Source organism: Lolium perenne, chromosome 2 (assembly GCF_019359855.2).
Source record: "Lolium perenne isolate Kyuss_39 chromosome 2, Kyuss_2.0, whole genome shotgun sequence".
In the NCBI taxonomy this organism is placed as follows: Eukaryota; Viridiplantae; Streptophyta; class Magnoliopsida; order Poales; family Poaceae; genus Lolium; species Lolium perenne.
The window spans coordinates 144,948,771-144,958,412 of record NC_067245.2 but is presented as its reverse complement, the minus strand read 5'-3'; the positions used below and the strand labels follow the sequence as shown (position 1 = coordinate 144,958,412).

Here is a 9,642-nt window from a genome sequence, read left to right as displayed (position 1 = left end):
CACAATTTGTTTCTAAAATTATGTGAACATAGATGTAGCTAAATGTTGTCCCTTTTTTTCGATCTGAATTAGCAAGTCAATTTATCATCAAATATAAGTAAAATCAGGATAAAAGGTAGTAGCCATATTCAACATTCAAGTATTCTGGATCTACTCTAGCACTAGCACACCAGTACATAGCGTCCTCACCAGTCGCCGGCACCCCGTCTCACTTCCTCTACCTCAGCGTGCATCACTTCAACTGCTCGCGCTATCACGTGAACAATTAAACTGAGCATGTACTTTAACGTGTTAACCCTTTCACCAACACCTCTTGTTTTTTCTTGAGGGACAGCCGGCCGGTCGCTCCATCCCGTGACTCTCTGTATCTCACTCTCTCTCTCTCTTACAGTCACAGACGACCTAGATCCAAAATAAGCGGCGGCAGCTTAGGGGAGAAGCAGGACGACGCAAGCTGAGGCAACCACGACGCCCGTGTCCGGGGGGCGAGTTCTATGCCCACGTACCAGCAAGGGTCGCCATGGTGGCAGCCGCAGTGGGTTAGGAAGGTGAGCCTCGCGGTGGAGATGGCATTTGCGCATGCTATGGCGGCCGGGCGTGCCCTCGAGCCATGTGGCGCCCAAGATGTCTAGCCTTGCTGCGGCGGCGGCGCGGGGATCTCATCGCATCGAGCCACCGAGTGCTAACCGGAGCATTCAACAGGAAAAAACTAAAGGTTCGCTATTTTTTTTAAACTCTGAACTTTTTAGCTATCAAAATGTATGGCCAATCTGGTACTCATACACCACCCGTTTCTCCTCTGATTTATGATTCTTTTACTTTGTCTGTTTATTGCAAAATCGCTTTATACTTTCTGAACTGACAAATTCAGCCTGAAGTTGACAATGATATTGCATTATGGACTCAAGAGAAATTACCTTGCAATTAAGCATGTAGGTTGTCGCTTCTGTGATAATTTTTCCGTTAACTTGGTGAATTTGGATTTAACAGAGTAAAAAAAATGATGCACATTGAAGCAGAACATAGAGAGCACATTTTTTCCCGGAATAAGACTAACATTGTAATGAACATTATTGTGCTGGGAAAGTAAAAGATCCAACACATTTTAATTTAACACGTAAATGAGCACCTTCTGTAGTTCTGTTATGTCATACAGAAATGAAACAAATATTCATCAACAGGAAAACACAATATCATGATACACCAGGAGATTTCTAGTCGGTTCATAATCGATAAGAGCCTAGTGTTGGGGCTGCCCTTCTACCTCTGAAATTCACACAGGAAGGCTGCGTTTGGTAGCAAAGTTTTTTTGAAGTATTTGTGCAATACCACAGTTTTTTAAAATACCATGGTTTCAAATACTTTGATGTGTTTGGCTACGACTAAAAACTGCAGTATTAATACTTCAGTATCCCTAAAACTGTGGTATTTTTGAAGTATTGCAAAAACAACTTCAGACCTCATTTTTCTAAAACGGAGAAAGAGATAAAAAAAAACACTGTCGCCTAGCTCGCTACTTTGAGCTGCTGCCGCCGCCTATATTCTTGACAATCAGATCGCTCCAGCCATGAGCAAAGGACTTTTCATCCAATCTGTGCGGGACTTTGGTGGCAGCGCTCGTTGCCGCAGGCAGGACGGAGTAGTGGGACTTTGCCGTAACAATATCGGTCAAGGTGTCCATATAGACATACATCGATCAAGTAGGCTGGCACTCCGCAGTATCTCCGTATGAACTGGCCTCTTGTTATCGTAGTTTCGTGCATGAATCCAGTGCAACCAGTGCAGATCCCAACAACCATGCATACAATAGCCATGCACACATCTATGTGTCAAAAGAAATCATACATCCAACGTGGTCAAAGGGATGGTAAAATAGCACTTCCCAAACGCCTTGAAGTTTTTGTCAAAACTGAGAAATACTATAGTATCAAGAAACTGCAGTATTTTTCCCTATGCGCAAAAATACTTCAGTTTTGTAATACTTCAGTTTCAGAAAAACTTTGTTGCCAAACTAGGCCGAAGAAGATAGCTAGATAGTGGAGACACAACACACTTAGGCAACACATGTATTTCCCACATAGTGCACCTGTATTTAATGATTGATTTGCTAAGATCTGTTAACCTGATTATAGTTCAGTCTTCAGTGGGACGTATGTGTTCAATTATCTGCACTGAAGCTTCAACTGTCCATCCAGTCCTCCATTGAAATAGAAAGAATTTTATACAGTGGCATAAAGGATAATCCTAATCAATACTGTATATAGCAAGAATGCATTGTCATTTAGCAGCTTAACACGAACCCAGACATGTACATTTGATTCAATAAATTCACAAATATGCTCAAGATCTGCCATGTCTGAATCGGGCTCAAGACGTAGAACTATGGAAGAATATTTCTTAGTAGCAGCATTGTCAATCAACGCTGGTGAAATATACCACTCAGCTGGATGGACCACACGTGTCGTAGATACATTAGGCACAGTGGAATATGTGTACCTCCTTGTAATTTCATGGAGACACCGTGCTTTCTCCACAATTACAGTATATTTGTTAACAGAGATGCTGCTAACCTCGATGAACCAGAATTCTCACCCACTTAGTCACCTGAATAAGGATTTGCTGTGCTGGTAGGATAATCTAGCTAGTACGATCATAATAGTTCACTTTATCTAATCTAGCCTTAGAGCATGTTGTCCGATGTAATGATGAGATGAAGAGGCGACCAAACCTAGGGCTATGTTGTATGCTTCAGATGGGCTCCGCAAAACTCTTATCGACTGGATCTTGTACCCTAGAGAGAGTAAGACTAATTAAAGAGCAGGAAAATATAAACCTTCAAATTTCTCATATCGAAAAGTAGAATTTGATTTTTTTATCTTTTAAAGAAAATAGTTACCATAAACGTACGTAATGAAACATTGTTTACATAACCATGTGTAGTTAGAACGTTAGACCTAACAAATAGCAAAGATTTCAGGATTTACTTACCATCATATGAGAACACTATTCAGATACTTGGAAACCATTATGTTTGATCTCCTAGGGATAGATAGGTAAAAGAAATCAAAATTCATGGCTTGAAGATGAAAGCTACAGAATACAAATATTACTTCCAAGGTTTAGAACCATATACTCATTTGAAAAGAGCTTAAAACAATAGACCTATAGAAAATTAACACTCAAAGAAGCCATGAAGCTGCAAGTGTTGTACCTGCATTCATGAACGGAAGAGATGCTGTGAAGTCTGCCAAGCACGGAAAGTAGTCGACGGGGCAGTGCTCTGAGAAGAAGTGATCACACATGGAGAGCCGAGCGGTTCCGCTGTCAGTGCAAGGGAGTACCAAAAGTAGGGCCAAGGCCAAGCATCAACTATTGCCTGACAAAAGAATAATGCCTGATTAACCCCTCTGGTAATAATCATCGATCCAAGTGCTGACCTCTAAAAACTACATACAACCGTACAACCAAAGAAAACCAATGCAATAATATGCATAAAAGGAAAAACCTTGCCCTACATATACATTATCTTCATGAGACATGCAGATGGGGAATGTTTAAACTGAAGAACAAACTGAAAAGTTAAGAAACATGAAGTCTGTATTGTATTGAAAGCAGAAACACTGCTTACTGCCTTTGCATCCTCGAAGTACCGCAACAAATTTATAACTCCTGTTCAATGAATTTGATGCAGAATGAAAGACTGCAAATCAGTGCAAAGTGGGGCTCCTGCCCAGGTACACACATGAAAGGCGACAACAGGCCAGCAGAAAAATGAAGCTCGAGTGGGATGCTGATGAATAGAACCACTTCGATGAGCCATAGGTGAAGTGGCGCACCTGTGCCACCACCCGCCGCGTCTCGGGTTCCCTCGGCCGCCTGCACAAGCTCCTCCGCCAATCCTCCTCAATTTTGTGTGGCGTCCCGCACGGACGACATGCCCAAGGCGGTGGAGGCGGACGGAGTTCCTCTGCATCTCGACTTGCCGCATGGGCACCATAGCTCTGGCAACGGGCTGGTCGCCTTCGGAGCCGCCGGCAGCCGTGGAGCAAGGGGCGACTTGGTTGGGGCAGGACGGTTTCCGCAGTTGGCCATGAGGTGGACGACGGGGCAAATCGACATGTACATGGAGGCGTGGTGATGTGGAGATGGAGAACGTGGGGAAAGAGAGAAGATACTGGAAGCTTTCTAGATGCAGTCAAAGCGGTGCAGAAGAAAGGATGAAGAGGGGAGATGGACACGTAAAAAAGGTACGTGTCAATAATAGAACGTCTGTAGAGGCCCAAAATCAGGCACGATTGGTGAAGACCGGGATTACCGGAAATTAGAGGTAATGGAAGGGAAGGAAAAGAAGGAAACCGGCCTGGGCGTTAGTTAGATTGCATGTTTGATGGTTTAGAGGCTCTAGATTGCAGGAGTTTAAAGATTATTAGTGTCAACCGGAATATTTGTCAGAAGTAGGATGAGGTGTGTAATAAGAGCATCTCCACCGGCTATGCTTTTCAGTTTGCTTGTTCTTCTGAAGTTTCTCTATGGCAGTTTGATGGATGAATGATAACTGAAGAGTTGTACGTAGAGAAATTTCACGGACACAGTAAGTCATTAATAAGTAGGTTTCCTGAACCGATAAAAAGCAGTATAAAAGTAAGAGATAGAGAGGACATACTTTGATTCATTATGTAATTTCAACTACATATAGCAGTACATGGCACAGAAAACAGAAATAAAGAAAATAGTCTCCAACACCACTAACTGACAAAGAACAGCAAAGAAGTTTGGATACACGGTCCATGCATCTAAACTATATACATTATGTCTATATAAGTGGACCATCTTCTAAGTAGTCTAAATACTGGAATCCCACAAAACCGGTAGCTGATGAATTTTGAGTTGATTGCTTAAGCGTGTTTCTTTCTCCTCTCATTTTCTAGGCATCAAAAGCTCCAGTGTAAAAATGGGCAACCAACTTGATCTTCCAGACTTCCAGTAGATGTCGGTCCTGAAAGAAAGAATAACCAGAGAAAACATTAGTAAGATGCAAATTATGGATTGACAAATATTCATATAAAGAAACGTAGGCATGAGGAAACACATTGTTTCAGCAAAAGAACATTGGCAACATTTGCACTTCAGAGGCAGCCATCTAAATTCTCTTGGGACCAAAAACTCAAACCCAAAAAGGGGAAGGAACCTGATGCATTCAGTAGAAAGTGAACCCTGAAAAATATAAACAATGGAAGGAAATATTAATCAGTTGATTATAAAGGACACGCTTGTCGTCAGTTCCAGACATTTTTGCCCACAATAGCAGCCAGGATCAGAGTATATGAGAGAAATTAGTGGAAATTTGATGTGAGACTACGAACCTATAAACATATCATATTTGTACGGAAACATATGACATCATCGCAGAAGTACCTAAGACCAATACACTCTATGTTGGAGTACAAATTTTCAGGAGTTGGTCGTAGGCTTACATGACCTATGCAATTTGAAAAGACCAACTAATCTGAAGTTACTCTTTGATGCCAATTGATATCTGAAACAGTGGGCTAATGTATAATCAACATACCTGTGGCATCTTAATTCATGCCCTTGTGGACCTTCTTATAACCAGAAACAAAAGTCAACAAAAAGAAGAATAGCTTGTACACGAACAATCACAATGATGATTGTTTTCCATGACCAATATAATCTTCTTATTTTGAAGAAAATGCTGCTCCCTCTTCCGGATCCAGATCGAAGAGAGGGGGAGAGTAGCGGTAGCTTGTAGTACAGAACCAAGCATCAACATGGATAGCAAGAGAGAGCTCACTTTGGCACAACAGGGCTCAAAATATTACTACCCAATAACCATGAGTGGAAAAATCAAAGTTCATGTAGAGAGCTTATTGTACGTCAAACCAACACAAATATGATATGATATGAAATGAAATATACAAATACTTCCTAGCATGTCTTCGTTTCATACATGTATAGCTCGTAACGTAGTATGATGCAGAAACCTTCTATACATTCTTTTAGCCCTATGTAACGGGAGAATAGATTATAGCAATTCAACATAGGAGACTCAAACAACATTGGGAGGCCATTATGTTCATGCTAGAACAAAGTAGGAAGTCACAAGTCCCAAGCTAAATTCTAAACCACGTACCTTGAAAAAACAGGTTTCTGTGACGAACTTGTTTTGATGATTATCCAAAAAAAAATCTGAGGCTCTAAAGAAACATTCTTCATCACACTGAAACATAAACGAAATATGAAGTATATCACCATAGGAAGAAAATTCTCGTGATCATACATAAAACTAAAATAATGATGGGATCACATATATTTTTTATAACGAACTGGATTTTACCTATCCATTGCAATGTTGATGGCACAAGAATGCTGAACTTTGGCGAGCAGAATAACACACTGAAAATGATCCTCGTTTCACCATCCCAAACAATTAAGTTACCTAAAGGAGCAAAAAAAATGATGTCCATGATATGAGATTGCATTATGAACAGATGCAAAGTTATTTAAATGCATCCACAGATTATGAGAACTGCCTTACATATAATGGTATATTTTTAGGTTTTCTATAGAACCATGGCATCAATATTGCAAACCTAATGAAAAGTTGCAAACCTTTATTTAGATTCATAAGGTAGGGACAAATTTTCGTGATAGGTTCTAGGTCTGCAACAGACAGCAACAAAATGATACAACCAAGGACGATATATGCAAAAGAACATAGAAGCAACAAAACACCTTATAGCAAGAATGATAGAGCATAGAGGTTGCCTGCAGCGGACACCTTCGGTAGGCTGACTCAATGGACAAAACAATGCAGGGACGGGCTCCATCCTTCACAGCACATTCTTGCACTTTGCACATCCTGAAAAGGGAATTAATTAATTATACATCGAGATAACCCCATGTTTATAACCACTATTCTTAACTGTCAAGCAATTTCCGCATGTGCTGCAATTTGTCCCCAAAGACAAATTGACATGTGAAGCAGTAAAATAAGGCATACTTCGTTGAAAACTGATGAGCGTCTCTTGTAGGGCTGCAGCTTCGGCTAGACGCCTAGACTGTCAAGAGTCGTGAGCGCTGTAGGTCGGTTTGGCATCGGAAAACTTTCCGCAAGGACGCTGGCAAGAAGGATAAAAAAATAATGTATCATAAATGGGCGGGGCAGTCGAGCAATCATGGAGGTGCTGGATCACAGTCGTCTCTCTCTATGGCCATGAGCACCTCGCTCTGGAAGAGAGAGATAGAAGATAGAGGTAAGGAAATCGGATCTGCAGAGGAAAACATAGATATTAGGGTGGAGATTTACCTCATCCGATCTCCCATCGGAGCGTCGTTCGGGGCGGTCGTCCAGGTATGAAGGGGACGACGAACCGGCCTCTCTACAGGGATCAGCCCAGTGGAGGCACGGAAGAACTTGTAGGTAGAGGGTGGAGGGAAAGAAGGCCGGCGGTCACTGGGAGCTGACGCTGCCCCTTCCTTGGAATTCCTTTCGCTTGTCATCTCGGGACAGCTTCCGCTCGTGTACAAAGGGGGTGGAATGGAAGGGAGGGAGTGGGCATCGACCATGGGAGGGAAGAGTGGAAGACGACAGGAGGAAGGAGACGTCGGCTGAGCGCACCCTCTCGACCTGCTCCTATAGCGCATGAGGCGTCCGCCGGGGCAGCTCGCGGCGCCGTCCATCCGCCTCGATCCTTGCGACCGGCGACCGCCCCGCTCGGCAGGCATCCTGTGCGCCGGTGCTGGATCCCGGCACCGAGCTCAACCTCGCCATACCTTTTGGGCATTGTGGCCGAATCTCTGGTGCTCACGGCTGTAGTGGAGGAGTGGTGGACCAAATCGAGAAAACGTGGGAGGTTGGGGAACGATGGACACAGGGACGCAAGGCCAATCGTGGAGGTTCTGGAATTTTCATTCGTCCAGGTGATCGTGGAGGCTCTAGATGGAACGATCCCACCGCTTTGACCATCCCTGATGTTGGAAAGACGGCCATCAGCTGCGACGTGTCTACAAACAGAGCAAAGAAACACTCACGATCGAGCAGTACCGACAAAACCGGAGATCGGAGGTACAGGAGAGGAAAGAGAGAAACAAAAAACGGAAGCTACCGGATACAACAACACAGATTGACCGAAATCTGCCGGTCACCAAGTCTTTCACACGGGAAGAAAAAGAAGAAGGCAAAATTGTGTACATGAACCGTGTGTCATCTACAGTGAAAAAAGCAGATATGGCGATGCATGATTGGACAATCTCTAAGGGAGCAGTACCCAAAAAATTATGGTTTTAGCAAAGAGGTTCAGCTTTTATATATATATATATATATGTATATATATATATATATATATATATATATATATATATATATATATATATATATATATATATATATATATATATATATATATATACATACTAGTAGTTGGGGCGCCCCATGGGGAGCCTCCTAACCGGTCCTCTGCGGCCCAATGTCGGCCCAACTAAATTTCTGTGTTCGGACGCTGTGTTTTAACATTACGTGTCTTTATTTTACGAAAGGACTGAACAGATGACACGGGGTACAGAAGTGTGTATGCCATCTCCAACGGGGCGACGCAAACGGACGCGACTATTTTCGATTGCGCGGTTGAAAAATGCGTCCGGAACCAGGCCCGGCGGCCCGACGCATAGTACTGGGCTATCCGTGGAGACGCAAACGTGGCATAAATATGCGTCGAGATTGTGTCGCCGCGGACGCCGAGCGGTCATAGCTCAGACGCAGCTGACATTTCCACCGGTTGCCATTCCCAGCCCCAAAAATCAAAGTTGATTGGCGTCAACACCGTTGCGATGGACGTCCTCGTCGCCGCAGGCCCGCAGCCACCATGGATTCCGAGGAAATCCCCCAGCCACCGCCCTAGACCCCCCCATAGCCACTGCCACAGACCCCGATGGAGACCGCATCTCAGGTTAGCTCAAAGTGCGCCACCACCGGAGGCCAGGAAGCTACGCCGAAGGCGTCAAAGCTGATGTCCAAATCCTATCGCGGGACGATTGATCTGCGGCACCATTGCCAAGCAGCATTGCCTCTTTTGGACTACATTTGTTGGTCTGGCCATGTTATGTCCCTTTTGGACTCCATCTTCTTCATACCATGTGCACAATGTGATGAACTTATTTGAGACCTCAATTTGAGCCAATATGGTAGCGTGCAATTTGATTACTTTCGGGTATTTCAAAAAAAATATGAGCCACGCACAAAATGCGTCGGGCCGCTAGGGACACCCGATGCAAACGGACGCATGCCCACTTTCGTGTCCGTGGACAGACACAAAACGAACACAGGGAGATGCCCTTAGTTATTCTTGGAGCAACAAGGATTTGGGATTCGTCACAGCTGGAGCTTCTGTTCGAAAAAGTTGAGCATTGATCGATTTTGGTAGTCTCAAACGTTAGCAAAATGCAATAAAATAGCTGACACCATATAGCAAATCCGTCCTAACAAATATATATAGCATCGATTTCTAGGCTCGTTGCATAAGCAAAACAAGGACGGCACAGTGAGAATACATGAACACAGAGAATTTCGTCCGCAAGGACGTACATCATAGCTAATCAAACTGACGGAGAAACACTGTGGTTCAG

General features: G+C 43.4%; 3 long non-coding RNA genes across 10 annotated transcripts; 1 reads left to right on the top strand and 2 right to left on the bottom strand.

The window, feature by feature from the left end:
- Window positions 1-257: 257 nt before the first annotated feature.
- LOC127323353 (uncharacterized) lies at window positions 258-4,555 on the top strand. Its single transcript, XR_007865609.1, has 2 exons — window positions 258-715; window positions 3,692-4,555. It is a non-coding gene; the product is annotated as an uncharacterized lncRNA (long non-coding RNA).
- On the bottom strand, window positions 2,358-3,966 carry LOC127323354 (uncharacterized). Of its 2 annotated transcripts, XR_007865611.1 has the most exons (3): window positions 3,837-3,966; window positions 2,989-3,376; window positions 2,358-2,791 (listed from the first exon to the last, which is right to left on the bottom strand). It is a non-coding gene; the product is annotated as an uncharacterized lncRNA (long non-coding RNA). The 2 variants fall into 2 exon arrangements; XR_007865610.1 differs by having other exon boundaries at window positions 2,358-3,376.
- An 87-nt stretch (window positions 4,556-4,642) lies between the features above and the next one.
- On the bottom strand, window positions 4,643-7,995 carry LOC127323352 (uncharacterized). 7 transcript variants are annotated; one of them, XR_007865604.2, is made up of 7 exons: window positions 7,328-7,995; window positions 7,022-7,248; window positions 6,754-6,880; window positions 6,557-6,611; window positions 6,356-6,457; window positions 5,090-6,238; window positions 4,643-4,996 (listed from the first exon to the last, which is right to left on the bottom strand). It is a non-coding gene; the product is annotated as an uncharacterized lncRNA (long non-coding RNA). The 7 variants fall into 7 exon arrangements; XR_007865607.2 differs by lacking the exon at window positions 6,557-6,611 and having other exon boundaries at window positions 5,090-5,214; window positions 5,364-6,238; XR_007865605.2 differs by lacking the exon at window positions 6,557-6,611 and having other exon boundaries at window positions 5,090-5,479; window positions 5,570-6,238; window positions 7,328-7,994.
- Window positions 7,996-9,642: the final 1,647 nt, after the last annotated feature.